We start from the raw sequence: 19095 nt of genomic DNA, 5'->3' as shown, positions 1-19095 counted from the left end.
ACGTCAGAGCAGGCTTGAAGGGCCAAATTGCTCCTATTTCTTATGTTCTTATTTATGCCTATTAAAAGACCCAATCTAGAAAATCACTGATGATAAATGGGACAAGTATTAGGTCTGTCCTGTTGGGAAATCTTCAGCAGCTCTTGAAGACCAAGAAACCAAGATGTAATTTATGTCAAGTGGGAATGAATAGAAAAACTAAGGGACCAAGGTTTCTTGGGCCACATTTGGAATACTGCAGTCAGTTTGGGGCTCTATTCTTTAAGAAGGGCTGTAATAGCACCGAAGAACGAGACACGCAGATTTACCAAGATGATATCAAGGCTGAGAGATCAGAGTTAGAAGATTTAGAGCAACTAAGGATTTATTACAGGTATTGTGAGAAGATTACTAGAGGTGCTCAAAATAATATAAAGAATACATTAAGTATGATTATATTAGTGGTAGGTAAACGGAAGACAGGGTCCCATCATCCCAAAATTAGCACATGTTTACTTCATGGAAACTTTTTCACACAAAGTCTATTGGAATGTGAAATACAGTGTTTGAGATTAAATCGATTACAGCATTCAAAATGGTTCTGGATAATTACATTAAGGTGGTCAGGGGAGCTAGCAGGAAAATGGAGCTGTGTAAAATCAGTTCTCAAGGGGGACCTAAAATCGATACACAGTCATAAAGGTTCGGCCTCCTGCTAAATTTCTGTTTTCATACCTTTTTCTCTCTCTTAACTGGGAGTTTCTGCTAGTGGATTTTGTGGACCTGCAGGTTAGGAAAGAGTTCTTGTTAGCACTGTTGCCTCATTTGTAGATAAATCCTAAATCAGAACACCAAGGTCTGTCAGCATCAGACACTCAAATTACATGAAACCTAATGGAATTAAGAATTGAATATAGGGCCTCAAAGTTTCATGGTATGTACCTATGTGGCCAACAAAGACAAATACCTTCACCTGCTCTAAAGAGGGCAAGGGATGACTAACTGCAAAAAAAAAGTCAGTTTCAGTTATATGAAACCAATAGAAAATCAAATTATTTGTTGACTAGATAGAAGGTAATTAAATAGGAATAGTGTTATTCTGTTCCATTTATATAAAAGTGCAGTAAAATCTGTATTATCCGCATGCACAGGAAATGAATGGTGCCAGGTAAACTAAAATATTGGTTAACAGAGAGCACCATTTATTAATGGAATACAGTGCCATACTTGTAACACGAACCAATATGTAAGTGCTCAGGACGTAAAGAACAGTATTCTTTTTACTTCTAATTTTCAACAGTACACTAAAACATAAATTATAAAATAATAAGGTATACAGGTACCGGTTCCGGATAACTCTGTAATTGCCTCCAATTGGTAAAGTGACGATTCGTATTAGCGGAAGGAAAGGTGATGTGTGAAGGCTGCAGCATGTGGGAGCTCCTGGATGCCAGTGTGATCAGGGCAAACACGTTTACAGTAAGTGTTTGCAGCTAGAGGAACTTCGGCACAGAGGCATTGAGCTGGAGGTTGAGCTGCAGACACTGTGACACATCAGGGAAGGGGAAAGTTACCTGGATGCTTTGTACCAGGAGGCAATCACACCACTTAGGATAGCGTCTTCTGATTTGGTCAGCAGTCAGGGTCAGGAGGGCAAGGGGACCCAGAGGGCAGGAGCCTCAGCCTTTGCAATTGTCCAATAGGTCTGTGGTTCTTTCAGCTTGTTTGGATGAGGCTACAGGGTGGATGATAAAACTGACCATGGCACCACGGTACAGGAAGCCATTCAAGTACGCGGAGCAAAAAGAAATGTAATGGTAGTAGAGGACAGTATAGTGAGGGGGATTTACATTGTTCTCTTCAAAAAGAGCGAGAGTCCAAATGGCTGTGTTGTCTGCCCAGTGCCAGGGTTCGGGACACCTGCTCAGGGCTGGAGAGAAACTTGCAGTGGGATGTGGAGGATCTAGTTACCATGGTTCGTGTAGGTAGCAGTGACATAGGTACAACTACGAAACAGATTCTGCACTGAGAGTATGAGGAGCTACGCACTAAATTGAAAAGCAGAACCTCAAAGGTAATCTCTGGGTTATTACCTGAGCCACATGCAAATTCACATAGTGCAAATAAGATTAGAGAAATGAATGCATGGCTCAAAGACTGGTGTGGGAGAAGTGGATTCTGGTTCATGGGGCACTGGCATTGGGGAAAGTGGGATCTGTGCCGTTGGGATGGTCTGCACTCAAACCATGCTGGGACTGATGTTCTAGTGAGCCACATAATGAGGGAAGTAGAGAGGCTTTTAAACAAATAAATTAGTTGGGGCAAGGGATCAAATTTGGGAACATGTGCTAAACCATAGGGTAGAGACAAGGCAAGAGAGAAAGGTATTAATGTTGAAAATGATAAACAGAACATGACAGGAAGGGATAGAGAGTACAAATCTAAGAGTAAAACAGCAGTCAAGGCTAGAGGTTACAAAAATAATAAAAGGACAAGCCTAAAGGCTACATATCCGAATGTACGTAGCTTTTGAAACAAAACAGATGAATTGATAGCACAAATAGAAATAAATAAGTACGATCTGATAGCCATTACAGAGACATGGATGTACAATGACATAGACTGGGACCTGAATATTGAAGGGTATGTGACTTTTAGGAAGGACAGGAAGCTAGGAAAAGGTGGGAGGGCTGGCTCTGCTAGTTAATGATGGTATTAGCACATTAGAGATGGATGACCTAAGTTCAGGAGACCAGGGTGTAGAAGCGTTCTGGGTTGAGATGAGAAATGATAAAGGCAAGAAGTCACTTGTGGGAATAGTGTACAGGCTCCCTAATTGTAACTACATGGTAGAACAGAGCATAAAGGAAGAGATAATGGGAGATTGTCAGAAAGGTACAGCGATAATCATGGGAGATTTTAAGCTACATATAGACTGGAAAAAATCAGGTGGGCAAAGGTAGCCTAGATGAGGAGTTTATGGAATGTTTTTGGGATAATTTCTTAGAACAGTGTGTTCTGGAGCCAACAAGAGAGCAGGCTATGCTAGACCTGATATTGTGCAACGAGATAGGATTAATCGATCACCTCATAGTGAAGGCACCCTGGCTAGCAGCGATCATAATATAATTGAAATTTACATTCAGTTTGAGGGAGAGAAAAGTGGGCTAGTATTTTAAACTAAAATAAGGGCAATATGTGGGAATGAAAGCAGAGCTAGCTAAAGTGAACTGGCAAATGAGATTAAGGGATAGGTCAAAAGAGATGCAGTGGCAGACATTTAAAGGGATTTGTCAATATTGTCATGACTTGTCAATACTATGTACCCCAAAAAAAATCACCATTTTGTATTCAACAATTAGTAAAATAGCCTTTGAATTAACCACTCCTGTGATTCAGAATACAAAAACTGGTCAACAGGGAATTTATAGTAAACACACCATACAAGTAAGTTTATTTTTCCAATTACATAACTCTAAACTATCTCAGCTACAGAGGTTAATCTAAATAAAGCACTCCAGTATCCTATTGCAGCTACATTCTCCCATATTTGTGAAAAAAGATTGGCTCCGATTTTAACTGCCCCCACATGGAGGAAATCGGACAGGGAGAACTGGATGTGTGTCAGTTGCTCCATACTGATCAGGTTTCCTGAGCTGGAAAGAAGCAGGATTCAATAATGTCATTAGGACCCAATCTTGTATATTAAGTAAAACCTGCTGGCAGCAGGATTCTGGGTCCATTGATACTCCGAAGGCAAGTTTCCACTTTTCCTTGTTGACCAGGAGAGGCAGGAGTGCTTCTCCGAGCCTCACTAGGGATCCTTGGAATTCCCATATAATGAATTACCCATTCCCCCACTAATCACAGCATGAGCTTTGAAATGCTCTGCCCTGCACTTCCCAACCCCATGCCATGGCCTCCAGTTTTCCTTCCAAAAACTGCTAAAGAATGTCCAATGGGTGATGAGAAGCTGAGTAAATGGAGTTTAGAAGAATGAGAGGTCATCTATTTGAAATATAGAAGGAGCTAACAAGGTAGACACAGAGTTTGTGTCCGCTGGCTGGGGAATCTAGAACAAGGGGACAGATTCTCAGGATAAAGGTCAGTCATTTAGACGTGAGCTGAGGGGAAATTTCTTCACTCAAGTGTTGTGAATCTTTGGAATTCTCTACCCCAGGGGTTGTGGATGCTCCATCATAAACTATATCTAAGCTGGATAGGCAGATTTTTGGTCTCTCAGGGAATCAAGGGATATGGGGAACAGGCTGGCAAGTGGAGTTGAAGTCCAAGATCAGCCATAATCATACTGAATGGCAAAATTGGCTCGATGGCCATATGGTCTACTCCTCTTATTGTGGATCCCCAACTGCAGCTTCCCACTGCCAATTTGTGTGTTTTCCAGCTGTCCAGGATGTTGGGCAAGAGACTCCAGCATTTTATTGAAGCAAGGTGATTGTGTATTGCACCGAGAAAAGACTTACCATGCAGACTCAGTGTAAGCACCCATTATTGAACTAACTTCATTTACACCGCCCAATAGAAAATCTTAGCTTTGACTAACAATTCTATTTAATGGTTGGGACTGTGACATTAATTGATTTATCTTAATCAAAAACCCTGACTCACATTGCTCTACCAGTGGATTCTGTGATACCAGCAAATTTTCAGTTTCTTTGTGACGTCCACTTTCTTTCTGACTTTCTCCTTTTGTCTGATTTCCTCTTTCAAGCAAATGATCTACACGACACTGACAGAGTATCTCCGACCTTCGCTAGATATGTGAATGTACCGAATATCTCTTTACAACAACACAAATCACATACTTCTCCTTTCACCTCACTGGTTTTTTACCATGACCATCTGTCCAGCATAAAACTCTAAATTTTATGCCTGGTGTATCATGACTCATCTTCACTTTGTCTTGCTTTTCTCTTACCTTGCTATTGGCATCAGACTTAAGCAAACAAACTAAATCTTGTCCTAGGAGCGTGTTTAAACACTAAGTCATAAAGTGACCAACCTGTTATAGACTGTGGGGTTTTTCTGTAACAGGACAGAAAATTGTCTAACCTGTGCCAAAGAGAAACATGGAAATTACTGCCTAGCTTATCACATAGCAAATACTTCTGCAAAGACCTCTTCACAATCTAAACGCTCCCTTCTGCAGCACCATTTGAAGCTGGGTGATACGTAGTTCTTGAGTGTGTTTGATTCCATTCTCACTCAGAAATATTTCAAACTCTTCTGACGCCGACACCTCTGGCAACCCATAAATTGCAAATCAACGTTTCAGATACTCAATAGTATTGGCACTTGTGGTATTGGGCATAGACTCAACATTTGTCCACTTGGTATTGCTATCGATCAAAACCAATTCTCTCTCTTTCACCTCAAAGAAATTGGACTGTACTCGTTCCCACTTTTCTTGTGTTTGACTATGGAAGGAAAGGAGCACTGGGTAGATCGTTTCTCATTCTGAGACAACTTTTCACCAGGTCTCCAATATTGCTGTCTACCTTAGGATACCAAAAATAGCTTCTTGCTGCTGCTTTCATATGGACTATCCTTGTGTGCGTTTGATGAAGTTCCTCTAACAATCTCTCTCTAAACTTTGGCAGAATAATGACTCTTAAACCCACTTGCAGGAAGATTTTGAGGGAAGCCTTCTGGAGCAGCAAATTAGGATTTTAAAAATGTAATGTGAAGTCCAGGTGAATGGCAATGTGGTTTGGATTGTATTAGTGACTGAACAGTGAAAACATATCCTATGATCTTTAAAGTCTATTAAACTGAAATTGAAATGCACTCCATCATGTTTTCTGCAACGTCCAAAATAACTGGCAGGTTCCAATTTGTCCAACTAGAGCTTTGATCTAGTCTAATTAAGATGGGGGAAATTGTGAATGTATGAGGCACAGATGTTTACTGCTCATTAAGTGAATAAAATGGAGGCACCTGCTGACATTTTGCATTTGCAATCTATGGTACTTTTAGTAAAATAAGTAATTTTAAAAGTAATAAATAGGTGTCCCAGCAGTATGAAGAGGCAAGTCTAGCATCAAAAAGAGACTTTCGCTATTAGATGTGGACATTTTTCATAAAGTGCAATTCTGCCTGGATTTTAAAAATAATCACATTACTATTTCTAAATATGAAAAATATCACAACAGTTATTTTTTAATGACTTTTCTGCATAAATCTATGAAAGTATTGTTCTCTACTTTGTAATGTACTTGTAATATACTTCAGTTATAAAAATTACAATTATTTTCACTGCTCAACTACAGTCTTGCATTAATTCCACAATGCAGATAAGATTGAAGGCACGAAGACATGGTGCAAGTCTTTATAAATTTCATTACACAATTTACAGGGACTGAGGCAATTGGTAGACATGAGCCCTGTAACATTCAAGAGCAGAAATGAAAAATGTACCCTTCCAAATCATGAAAACATGATTTCCCACAACAGAAAGCACAACATTCAAGCTCACATTTTCATTTAGTTACATCAGAACAATATTTACTTGTTTTTGTAAAAGTTACAACAACTTGCATTTATACAGGGTCATTAAAAACATCTCAAAGTGCTTCACAAAGTCACAGGGCAACAACAAATGCCAAGCCAAAGATCAAGATATTAGTTGAGAGGGGATCAAAAGCTTGATTGAAGAGGCAGGTTTTAAAGAGAGCCTTACAGAAAAGTGAGGGGGAGCAGCAGCAGCATTCAGGGAGGGAATTCCAAACCATGGGCAGTTAATTCCGAAGCAGCGGATGATTTTCCCTCGTCCTCCTCTGAAAGTGTCAATTCTTACTAAGATACACTTAGACAAGCACCAATATCTTCCATTACTTCACCAGCCCAATCTTAGCCACAGGCTTCTCAAAATAAATTCCACATCACTCCACTTCACTGACGGAGCCTCATCAAGACAGCACGTTACAGAAAAATAATCTTCCTGATAAAAACTCAAAATGGGTAAAGATGCAGTACTGCAGAGTTTTTGATAAGTTGAAGGCTGTGGAAGGGAGGTCAGCATTCGTGAAGTCAGACCTCAAAAACATAAAGATATATGGACTTAGGATTTCAGTGCCATAGTATCTGAACAAGGTTAAAGAGGTAGAAGGAAGCAATCCTAGTCATGCAGCAGAGATTAGGGACATAATTCTGCTCTGGAATGGGAGATTGGGTATCAAATTTGGGATCTCCCTGGATTGTACAGTTCCATTTCATACCAGAAGTACACTTACCAAGTGAACTGATGAGATGTAATAGTAAAAACAAATCTTGTAATACAGACTAGTGCTTCAGCAATTTAAACCCAGGTCTTGTTGCATATCTTCATTCTTCAAATCCATCTTGTTTACAAATTTTGGAACAATCTGTTGAAATTGTTAGTTTCTTTTTACAATTTCTAAGAAACAGATGCTGCAACAAAGGAAGCAAACACTGCATTCCAAAAAAAAATCACACATATTGCTAAGTGGTAAAAATGCTTGCAATTTGATTGTAAAGGTTAAGAAATATTATCTCCATTTTTGATTAAGAATGGAATTTAACTGTATTCAGTGTAAACGTTTTTTGGAAAAAGATGCAATTATGATTTCATGCTGCAGATTGTTTAGCCTAATGAATTAGCAAAATGAAGTGGGTGGAAGAGTGGCAACTTCCACTTATTAGCTAAACAAGCAATAACACTATCCAAAAACAGTTGTTTCTCATTGTATTGAAAGAAATTTAAGACAAATGAAGCCTCTTTCCTCAGTATAATTCTGGAGAATTGTGACCAAAATCGGATGTGGGAGGACATGCAGCTGTTTACTCCAATCATCATTTTAGAGTCATTGACAACCATAGTTACTGGTCCAATTTAAAATGTGCACAGATGTGAGTCTAAGTTGGAAGACATGCCATCCATACCAAAAATGTATCAGTTTTATGACTTTTAGTAGGACATGCTATACTGTGAGGAAACTGGCCTGGGCAGAATCACCGACTCTGCATTTTGGAGACACAATTTGGAGCAATGTATATTTCTGATGCACCATATGTCAACATTGGCATTCACAATGAAACAGTACTTGCTGTGCACAAGGACTTAAAACTCAAGACCAGTTATAGCCCCACAGACCCAGAAAGAACCTCCTTGCAGCCATTTCAGACTGCAAAATGTATAAGCCCTTCTCAATCCAGAATTGCACCCCTGATCTCCCACTAAGATGCATAAGAGTAAAATTACTTCCAATATTAAGTTTCATTTTAATTAAAGATCTTAGAAGATGGACCAGCATTGCTGGGCCAAATAGTTCTCCTCCACATTTTTGATTATTTTTATGGTATGTACTGTCTGCATGAGGCACTGTCAGTGATGTGGAGCATGCAGAATTTATTTTGATCTGTGGAAAATGAAAGGAAAGAAATTTGCAACACACAGAAAAATCCATCCTTTCTCTCCTCCCAACCCCAAATGGAACATGTTTGGGATAAGAGCAAGTTAGGAAACAATTATTATCATAATCTAAAATTCCAGATCTCACAAATTTGGTGCTTAAAATACACAATTTCAACAAGAAAATTAGTCTATGGGTCCTTAAAAAAACCCCTCTCCAAACAACTTAAATGATACAAATTCAAACACTGCTTCCCCCAACAATCTAGATGACTTATATCTTTTAAAAAGACTTGAGCTCACTGTGTTAGCTATCAAAAGCAATTCACTGCGAGGCAAGAGACAAGATATAGGGTTGGGATCAAGCGCTACAGGAGCTAAAAAAACACACTTCCAATTTGCTCCTCTCATCAGTTTAAAGCTAAAAATGTGGGAACAGAAAAATCTTCAGTCATGGATCCTTTCCCCCACACAGAGTTCCATTTGCTCCAAACAAAAGTGAGTCACTTCCTCTGCCCCCTCACTCATTCAGCTATCATTTGTCACTAAATCAGATATAATGTTTACTACTGGAATACAAACCTGCCCCACATTCTGTTTCTATGCTAGCTTCACATCACAGAAATCCTATTGTAATAGCAAAATAGTTATCTGATTACAAACCATGGTGCCGAGAAATCCACATTTGCATTAATACCATATGTCACACTCACAAGGAGAGAAGAATCTAGTCACTTTACTATGACATTACAGAATGTACTCATTTTTAATACAGAACTACAATGTTCATCCTTCAGCAAACTCTACATTATTAAAAATCAAGGACAGGTAATTGGAAGTATGATTCCTTCAAGCACACATTTAAAAATAAATTCAGAGACAGCTACAGGTTGTTAATATTTTTGGTTCAATTATTAAAGAAAGTACTTTTGGAAAGAATTAACAAGTGTTGCAGTAGAAAACAAGACACAGGAGAATAATGAAAGCTATTATTGAAAAGAATGAGATGTGGATGGCATTTAAATTGTGCAGGTTAGCAAATAGATGAACAGATTAACATGTAGAGCATAGAATTCACATCTGTAGGTGAAAACTCCGTTGAGGTGCTATAACCTAGAATAGTTTCACATGTGATCATTTTTATTTAGACATAAAACAAGTTACAATATCAAATATGTGAATATTAGTGGTTTCAATGCATTACATTTATACTACATTCATCATTTTTATAGATCAAACAAATAAAATCTGGTGTGCAGGTAATGCATTTATGGGGCTCACTTATTGCAAGCTAGAATATATTCTCCATTTGCAGAATATGCAATGAAATATCACTGTATTTAAAATGGTGAGGTACAAAGGCAAATCAAATTAAATCACAAAATTCAACTGCGAGTACTCAGCACCCTTTGTATCTGCCACAATGTCAACCAACCCAAACTAAATCACAGGATCCCTACTTATGTCTCCTGTTTAGATAAAGCAATAAGAGATATCACCTGAGCAGGATGGGAATAGAGAAAAAGACAGCAAGAGAGAACATATGTGCAGAATATGTTTTTACATAGTGCCTTTCACAACTGCTTTCGTAGAGGACAACCCACCTATCTTTTTCCAACAGTTTCCTGGCTGCACGTTCAAACAGGGGCCATCAGATGACAAACAGAAATGCAGCCCATAGCCTACTTTGTTTCCATCTTTGTCCAGGTCAAACTCTGCACCCTCATCACCATCCCAGCTAAAATCAGGTGACTGAGAACAGATCATGAATAAAGTCTAGGTGGATCCTGGTCTGTTTGGGTATAGTACATTATGAGCTCTTTCATTCCCCTTCTGAATGTGTCACCTATTAATTCATTACTTGGTGACTGGAGATGCATAGAAAATGAGGAACATCAGGACAGGAATATGCCATTTAGCTCCTCGAGCCTGTCCCATCATGCAACGAGATCATGGTTGCAACCTAACTCCATATACCTGCCCCAAATCCCTTAATATCTTTGGCTAACAAAAGTCTATCAATCTTAGTTTTAAAATGAACAACTGATCTCACATCATTTGCCGTTTGCAGAACTAAATTAAATAATTAAATAAATTAAATTAAACTAAATAAGTTCTAAACTTCTAACACTTTTTGTGTGAGGAAGTGTTTCCTAATTTCATTCCTGACTCTAATTTTTAAGACTATGCCCCTTGACCCAGACTCCCCAACTAGCGGAAATTGGGTGACTGGCAGAAACTCTCTGTTGCCCTTAATATATTGATGTTACTGAATCATTTAAGAGTTAAAATTTCCAAAGGTGGTGGATATTCAGTTTTTCTTCCTTCTCTTCCCCAAACTTTACTCAAGGTGGCCAGACTTAAACATTTTCCATAAAGGGCCTTTAATTTCAATATTTTTTCTACCTGCTGGAAAGAGATCTACAAGCAGATGTATGCAATCTTAGATGAAAGCCCACAAAGTTTACTAGGGATAGCATTAAAGATTTTCAAAAGTCCTGATGTAAACAAAATTGTGACGGTCTCACGTCCACCTCTGTTTTTAGTTTCAAACTTTAGTGTGAAGGCGTCAAGAATTTCAGCATCTCCAAAGCTGAAATTTTGTCTTAAGTGTCTCTGTTTCCTTTTGCTCAACTGTCTCTCCCAATCAAAACCTCCCACCCAGCCCCAGAATAATAGGAGCTGCAGTTCTTACTAGAATCACCTCATCCACAAAACCTAGCAACTCTTCCTCCCATTTATGTCTCAACTACCTCTCAGCAATATTATAAGTTGCTCTCTCTTCTCTTCAAAACTGCTATTATTGCAGCAAAAGCCCATTTTGTTTCTCTTCAACTGCTACCCCATCTCCAGCCTCCCCTCTCTCATCAAATTCCCAAACATGTCACCACAAACCTTTTCCACACCCACCTTTTTCATCACTGGGTGATCAGAGTTAATTTAGTGCTGAAAGTGGGCTGAAGTAATTCAAAGTCACAAATTATATTCCGTGTGACTGTAACCATGGTGCCACAACCTCTTTGGTTCACATCCTCTGAGATGTTCAACAATTTCATCATCTTCTACTAGAACATTTCCTCCATAGCCTACTTCTGTGGTCCCAACTCTGCCATGGTTCTTTTCCAATCTACCCCAATGTAGCCACCACACTTCCTTCAACTACTGTTCGTAGATCTTCATGGTCATCCTCACCTAGATTTCTATCCTAAGCCCCTTCCTGTTTTTGTCTATAAGTACCTTTTCAGCAACATCATTTGTAAGAATTGTTCAGCTTGTATAAGTACATTACTGATACCTAGCTTTATATCTCTACCAAAACCCTTGCCTCCACAAATTTTATTAACTATCCAAGCAAAATAATAGGTGTTTCATGCACTCCAAATTACTTTAATACCTGAGCTTTCACTTCTGTCTCAGTCACTACACTGCTTCCCTCGAGAATTCCCTCCACCTTGCTAGTTTTTAAAACACCTCAAAATCCATCTTTTCAAATCATGTCCTACCCATTTCCTACACTCCCTAACTATCTCTATTTTCTCCTCATCTGCTGGGTACCCATTTTAAAAGGTGAGTCCTTGAGATGATACAGACTTTAGCGGTGATGTATACTTTTTCCATCACTAGTTACCTTGAGATCATACCAAGTCAAGCAAATGTGGCACTGGAGTTGCAGAGAGGCCAGACCTTTCACTGAACAACATTAATGAACAAGCTGGGTTTTAATGACAGTCCTACCAATTTCATTATAATATTCTGGTATCAGCATACAAAATTTTCAGATATATTGAATTGAATTTCACAATTTGTTGTGGTGAGATTTAAATTTGAGACCTCTGTGTTGCTTTCCATTACAATAACCATGGGGCAAACAAACCCATTGCTTAACATTTTAGTCCTCAACTCCAAAACTATTCCCAGCTGTTCACTCAGGTAGAATCCAATAGCATGGAACCTTTGCTGCTTATTTCAGTCTAAGCTGAATTTCAAACTTCATATCTGGTTCATTACTAAGACCACATACTGTATGAACACAAGGATAGGAACAGGAAGAAGCCATATGGTCCCTTGAGCCAGCTTCACTATTCAATAAGGTCATGGCCAATCTTGGACCTCAACTCCAATCTCCTACCTGATCTGCATAGAGTCCCTAGAGTCAAAAATCTATCTCAGCCTTGAGCAGCCACAACCCTCTGCAAATTGCAAAAGTTCACAGCCTTCTGGAGTAAAGAAATTACTCCTCACCTCAACCTTAAATGATTGATCGCTTATCCTGAGGCTATGCCCCCATGATCAAGACCCTCAAGCCAGAGGGAACAGCCTCTCAGCATCCAACCTGTGAAGACCCTCAGAACCCTATAAGTTTCAGCAAGATTACCTCTCACTCTTCTAAACTCCAGAGAATGTAGTGTCACTCTACTCAGCTTCTCGTTATTGATTCCTGGGGATGTGAGGGATGTCCAATCTAGTGAACCTTCAATGACTCCGGTGCAAGTATCCCTTTTCTTAAGTACAGAGACCAAAACCATGCACAGTATTCGGGAGATGATCACATCTGAGGTCACTGCCTGTTCCACCTGTCATATAGGACCCATCTTCACTATGGTCTTACCAACCCCTCCACCCTTTTCTGCTTTACTATCAGTGGCAATAATGCCCCAGAACTATGGAACACTTTTTTTAAAGCCTTGCACCTTGTCACATCATTTCTCATATCCAAAAGCATCCTGAAAACCTCTCTTCAGCTTTGTCTTTGGCCACCTACTCTAAAACCTCTGTTTGGTCATCAAGTAATCCAGCTTGCAGGGTTTCACTTTATTAAAAGGTGTTATGGAAGTGCAACATGTTATGACAACATTCCACAGTGACTGATCTGTTCTCACTCATGAGTCAGATATGTAATGTACTAGAACGACATTAGTGTATTGTTATTCTGCTGTTAAGGTGGGATCTGCTTTATGTAGCTTTTGTATTTGAGACTACAGAGTTTAACTGTTGAAAACAGGCAAGTGCTGGAGACAAGTGCTTAAAAATCCCTGGCTCCAGGTCAGAAAAAGCTTGGAAATGATTGCCTTTCTTTCACACTTTTCATTGGAGTGTCATTTCTGTAATACGACATATTAATGCAGGGTCCGGAATTTTATATATAGGTAGATGTTAAATAAATTCAATCCTCTTTGGCACAGTCTCAGACTGCAGAGCAGATTTTGCTCAAACCTGTATAAATACTTGTACAAATCTCATGCAGTTAGCACGTGCATCAAGCAGTTAAAGCGATTCCTTCCAGCATATCATAACCAACTCAAAGCATCTCAGTTTAAACCTCGAGATTATCTTCAGTTTAGGTCATCACCATCAAAATGAAAGCATCCACATGTTTGAACTATATAAAACTTTGACCTAAGTACAGTGGACACAACTGTATTCACAAAAATGCTCAACCTGTTTCTTCTAAGAGACGCTAAAAACACTAAAACTATCTTTGTTCTGTATCTCTCAGCAGAATTGATTAAAGGAACCCTGACTAGACAATTAAACGTAAAAAGAAACAAATATATTGGAAGCTGTCAGGTAATATAAGCACACTATGGCGCAAAATAGAAGATCAGCTTGTATCCAAAATTACAATTATTTTTGAGATCAGTGGAAACCAGAGTTCAGATCTCTTCAGCTTTCATGCACCGCTTATTACATTTAGCTTTCCTCACTAATAAATTTTCACAATAGGGAATCACTAGTGCATAATTATATGTTATCCAACATTTTACCTGGTCCTGGGAAATGTTCCAAACTGTCTACAAGGCAACATTTTGATTTGTAGCTGACTATCAAACTAATTCATGCCAAGTTATGTATATAATAAAGAATAGGCATCTTACAGAAAGTGACCCTGGTGAAAGCATAGATATGCCTGGAGAATGTGTACTGGAGTGCTGAAGGACAAACTCCAACGGTTCACTCACTCCTCCCCATGACCTAACAAAGGCTCCAATAATTCGGGGGGGTTGCAGTTTACTCTGCCTTTGAACTTCTGCACATTTGAGGCACAATCCCAGGTGAGAATACTGGAAAACTCCACAAGCAGAAGAAATATGAGGTTAGTTGCTTCAGTCCACATTCTGCTTCCTTAAGAATGTTAGCAAGCAAGAAATGCAACATTTATTGTCTAAAGATGATGAATGTTCAGCTTATGTACCTCTCGTCATGGGACTGTTGTAGAGAATGGGTTCCAACATGGAGTTTGTGTTTTAACTTGTCTCAGAGTCCACAAAAAAGATTCATTTCCTTTCTCTGTTGCCTGCCAAATAGCAGCACAATCCCTCTGGACTCAACTTCTCCAACACCTTCTTTGTTCGTCTCCGGAGCTTCACCCAGAAATTCCACCTCCTTTAAAACCCAGCTGGTTGATATCTGTCCCACACAAAGTCACACTATCTCCCTCATCCTCACCAACTTTATTAGCTTCCTAATATACTACAATCAAAATTACAATTTCACTTACAAGTCTATCCATGTTTGTCCAACTATCTCTGTAACTTTAAGTCCTATCTCTCAGCCAATGGCCGTGAGCCATCCAACTCTAACGGCCCCACAAATCCCCAGCATCAGTGGCAGCCAACCCTGCCCTATTGTCTGAAATTCCTCTTATAGACCAACTGCCTTATGATAAGTACACGTCAATCAATAGTTTTGGATGCATAGATGTTTTAAAAAACAAATTCAAAGAAGCGCTCAAGATTAAATACCTCACCTAGGATCTTGCCAGTAAACCATTCTCGTACTGTAAACACATATTTCAGCTATTAGCGAAAATAGTTATAAAAATAGTGGTGTTTGCATCTTTAAAAGCTGTACAGTTTATGGCAGCAGCATGCTAAACAAATGCTACTGAAATTAATTTTTCCCTATTTAATACATTAACAGTCCAGACAATAAACTGAATTATTGTGGTCATGTATCTGCATTACAATACTAACCATGACTTGCAGTAGAACAATGTTTGAAGAACAAAGTTAAATGCAAAAACAGCGCAAATCCAGCACCAGGTTATCTAGCCTGATGTGATTATATTCAGAAAGTTAACTTCAACACAACTTTAGTTCTTGTTTTATTATACAGTTCCACCTATGAAATTATTTTCCTTTTAAACTAAACTATTTTAAGTCATCTTCAAACACAACTGTCCTGACACAACTATCGTCTGATTTCATCCTCTTTCATAGGCAGCACAGGGTGCAAGACAAATCCAATGGTTCATTACCATCTCTGTAATGATGGTTTACACCAGAGGCTAGACATTGAATCTAACATATCTTCCCAATCTATAAAACAAGGACCTACAAATTACAAATAGCAGCAAATCAGAATTTTAAGTGCACAGCAAAATTGAAATGCTACACATTACTGCATCTAGATACAAGAAAAAATGTCTTAACTCACCACACTCCCCCACCCCCCCCCCCCGCCCCCGCCCCCCCAACCACTAGCAACCACCACCACTACTCCTGATTAAATAAAAAAGTTAGGTTTTCTTATTTGTAAGGAAAACACTAATTTTTCATTTGGATGGACTATTGGGCTAGCAAAAGTAAGCAATCTATTTGAATGAAAAATGGTGGGATAACTAGCTAATCACTGAAATGAGTTCAGACATCTGACTTAATTTGATGTAACTATTATACAAGATAATCATACAGTACTTGTAATAAACGAATGCAGTGTTGTGTGGCAAACCGACTGGCACTCTTCAGGAAAATATGTAAATCACTGTTTTCTAAAAATCTGGCATGTGAAGACTCATCACCAGGCCTCTTGTTCGGCTGCTCCTTCATTCGGCGAATTGCATTGTTGCTATGGAGATAGTGGTTCATAGACTATGTCATGCTTACCCACCCGGGTTACAACCTTAAAGATCAAATCCTCTGTTTTACCGACTACCGGATTTGAAATGTGCAACTCGTGGCCAAGACAGTTATTATACGAACATGTATTTGTAAAATTATAAAATAACTAGATAGGTTTCCGACAAGGTGCCTTCTCCTCTCACCAACACCACCCCCCCATAAACACATACCAAATCCCTCATCCGAAACACAAAGAAGTGTAATGGAGCATTTGAAAAACCACTAATCTCTTTCGGCCCTAAACAGTGCCGAGTTGATCTCTGCGACCCATGCTTTGTAACGAACGTGCAGGAGCTCGTATTAGCCCAGTTTATTTTTCGAGAAAGCAACTGATTAACTTCACACAATGGCTGAGGTGGTGTGATCAAAAGTAACTGCCATTGTTATACAGCGAAATCACAATCTAAAAGTGATCTGAAGTTCTCACCGCTTTTAAAATTATTTCCCTCGATCACTCCAGAAAGCAGTAAGAGCAGCCCACTGACAGGACGCTTTTTTGTCAAATGAAGTTTTACCAAAACTCAAATTCTGAAGGAAAAGCAACAAGTAAACAACTTAACAATAATGTATGGGAACAAAAAACGCCGATTCCATACTGAATGCACTAGGAACTATCTCATTTCCATCACTAAACTGCAAAATAAAATCAGAGCTACTATGTTTTAAAACTAATTAAACCCATTTCCTCCCTTGTTGCTCTCCTCCTCCTCCTCTCTCCCCCCCCCCCCCCCAAAATCACCAAGACAAATTCTTCTGTCGCTACCACTGGCACTGTGTTTCCTACCGTGTATACTCGTGAGCGAGACTCGACTGAATTTCACCTGCCCGGGTTCAGTTTAAACGCCTTCAGCTCTGGAGAAATGTATTTAAATTCTTCCAACCTACCGGCGTTGATAAGGAGAGGAAACACAGAGCTCTCGCGGCACTGCGGTCAAGGCGCGCACTGGAGCCCTGCTCCTCAGGGCAGCAACAGTCGCATCTCCGCAGTGACTCGTCTGGGAGGAGAGGAACATTTCACAACAAGGGCTCAGGGGGTGTTTTTTTTTTGTTCACTGCCGGGATCCCGACAATTCCTGAAGCAACTCGGACATGTCTCTTTGCAGTTGTCTCTGTGGAGAGGTTTTGCCCTGTTACACTGTATTCGCGTCGTGCGTGTGCAGCCTGTTGATTGTATCGAACCTTGTGTCAGCCAGGCGCCTGCGCACCCTACCCTACCCTCCTCTCCTCTCCCTTGCAGCAGCTTGGGAGATGCAGTCCCTTTCCCTTCAACCGGCTTCAAGTCAACTGGGCAGGTCGGCAGCAGGTGCTGGTCATACATCTGTCAATCCTGAAAAAAGTCGTGTTAAGACAAGTACTTTACACAAGCAGTTGTGGTTTATTTTTTCATATTGATAGGTCGCATTTTAAAAACAAATTGACGCTGCAAGCGAGTAACACTCCAACATCGCAACACTTCATTGTGAAACGTTTCGCCGACCCCGGGGTCTTTTTAAGTCATTTATAACTGCAAGTTTTTTATCATATATTTCAGTCAGATCTGACTGTTTGAACCCACCCATCTCACTTCCCGCAAAGCAAAATTGAGATAATACATCAACTTGTCTTTAAGTTAAAAATTCACCGTGTACAATTCGAGAGAGGAGTCATATTGGACTGGAAACTTAACTCTGTTTCTCTCTCCACAGATGCTGCCAGACTTGATGAGTATTTCCAGCGCTTTTTTGATTTTATTGTACCTGAAACAAATCAGATCAAAACAGTTGGTGGTGCGATTTGAAAAAAATAATAATTGATTAAGTAAATTCTGCGGAGTTTTTAACCAAAAAGATAAAACCATAAGATATTTGAGGACGAGAAACATCATGTTTTACCATCGACCGAGAAAGAACCAATATTCCCGCATGGCAGAATCCAATTTGTTTCCAAGGTCTTTTCTTTACCTCGGCCACTCTACTCAGAAAACCATTCCACTCTTAAACAAAACAGAAAACGTTGGGAACATTCAGGGGGCCATTCAGCATCTGTGGAGAGAACAGGCAAATTATATGTTTTAGTTACAGTATGGACCTTTCATCAGAGGATCGAAAGCTCTACTAAAAGGCAAAAGATGTATATATTTTGACGAGAAACCAAAGTGGACGGATATTACGGATGAACAAATAAAAAGGAAGGGAGCAAGAAGACAAAACGCGCAGCAAAATAACTAGAATGACCTAAAAAGTGCTTAAGTGAAAGACATAAGATTAACCATCTTGGTTAATTGCTCATTCTGATCACTTTTTGTGTGAAGAGCTGCTGGACACCAGTTTTAAATTTAGCTTTTACCTGTTTGAATTTATGATCCCTTCTCTTACTTTCCCAATGTTGTTTGAAGGGATTTCTGAATCTATCTTTTCCTTTCTATTTGCTAGCTTATATTCTCTTTACAATCACCATAAGACACCTCTAAATAGTTTAAAGGCCTACGTTTCTCCAATCTTTCCCAATAACTCAGATCCCTGATATTAAGTTTTAGCCTTTTTTTTAGCTTTTATTGCACTGTTTCCAGTGCTTGAATGGGAAAAAAAGATGATTTGGTGTGAACTGAGTAAAGTTTACAAATTTATAGACAGAATTGCAAAGGTTGATCCAAAAAAATTACTCGCTGGTTAAAAAGTTGAAATACCAGGCGACACACTTTAACTTGGGAAGTTAGGTGTAAAAAGTGAGGTCCAATGGAATATTTTCATCCGTACAGTAATAGAGCAGTCGTTATCAGGGAAAGCCTTTGAAAAAGCTGGTATAAATGGGTTGAAGAACCATTTAGTTACATTTTGTAGCGAT

The 19095-nt window shown here is 39.3% G+C and overlaps 1 protein-coding gene across 2 annotated transcripts in view; it reads right to left on the bottom strand.

The window, feature by feature from the left end:
- Nucleotides 1-17441, bottom strand: part of ptpn13 (protein tyrosine phosphatase non-receptor type 13) — a 280945-nt gene extending 263504 nt beyond the window's left edge. For both annotated transcript variants that reach the window (XM_078543989.1, XM_078543998.1), the window contains exon 1: nt 17158-17441. The gene's annotated coding sequence lies outside the window, so the exon portion shown is untranslated. The remainder of the gene's footprint in view (nt 1-17157) is intronic.
- Nucleotides 17442-19095: the final 1654 nt, after the last annotated feature.

The sequence above is a fragment of the Cetorhinus maximus genome, chromosome 1 (genome assembly GCF_964194155.1).
Source record: "Cetorhinus maximus chromosome 1, sCetMax3.hap1.1, whole genome shotgun sequence".
NCBI lineage: Eukaryota > Metazoa > Chordata > Chondrichthyes > Lamniformes > Cetorhinidae > Cetorhinus > Cetorhinus maximus.
Note: the sequence above shows the minus strand (reverse complement) of the source record. Positions and strands in the feature narration are given on the sequence as shown.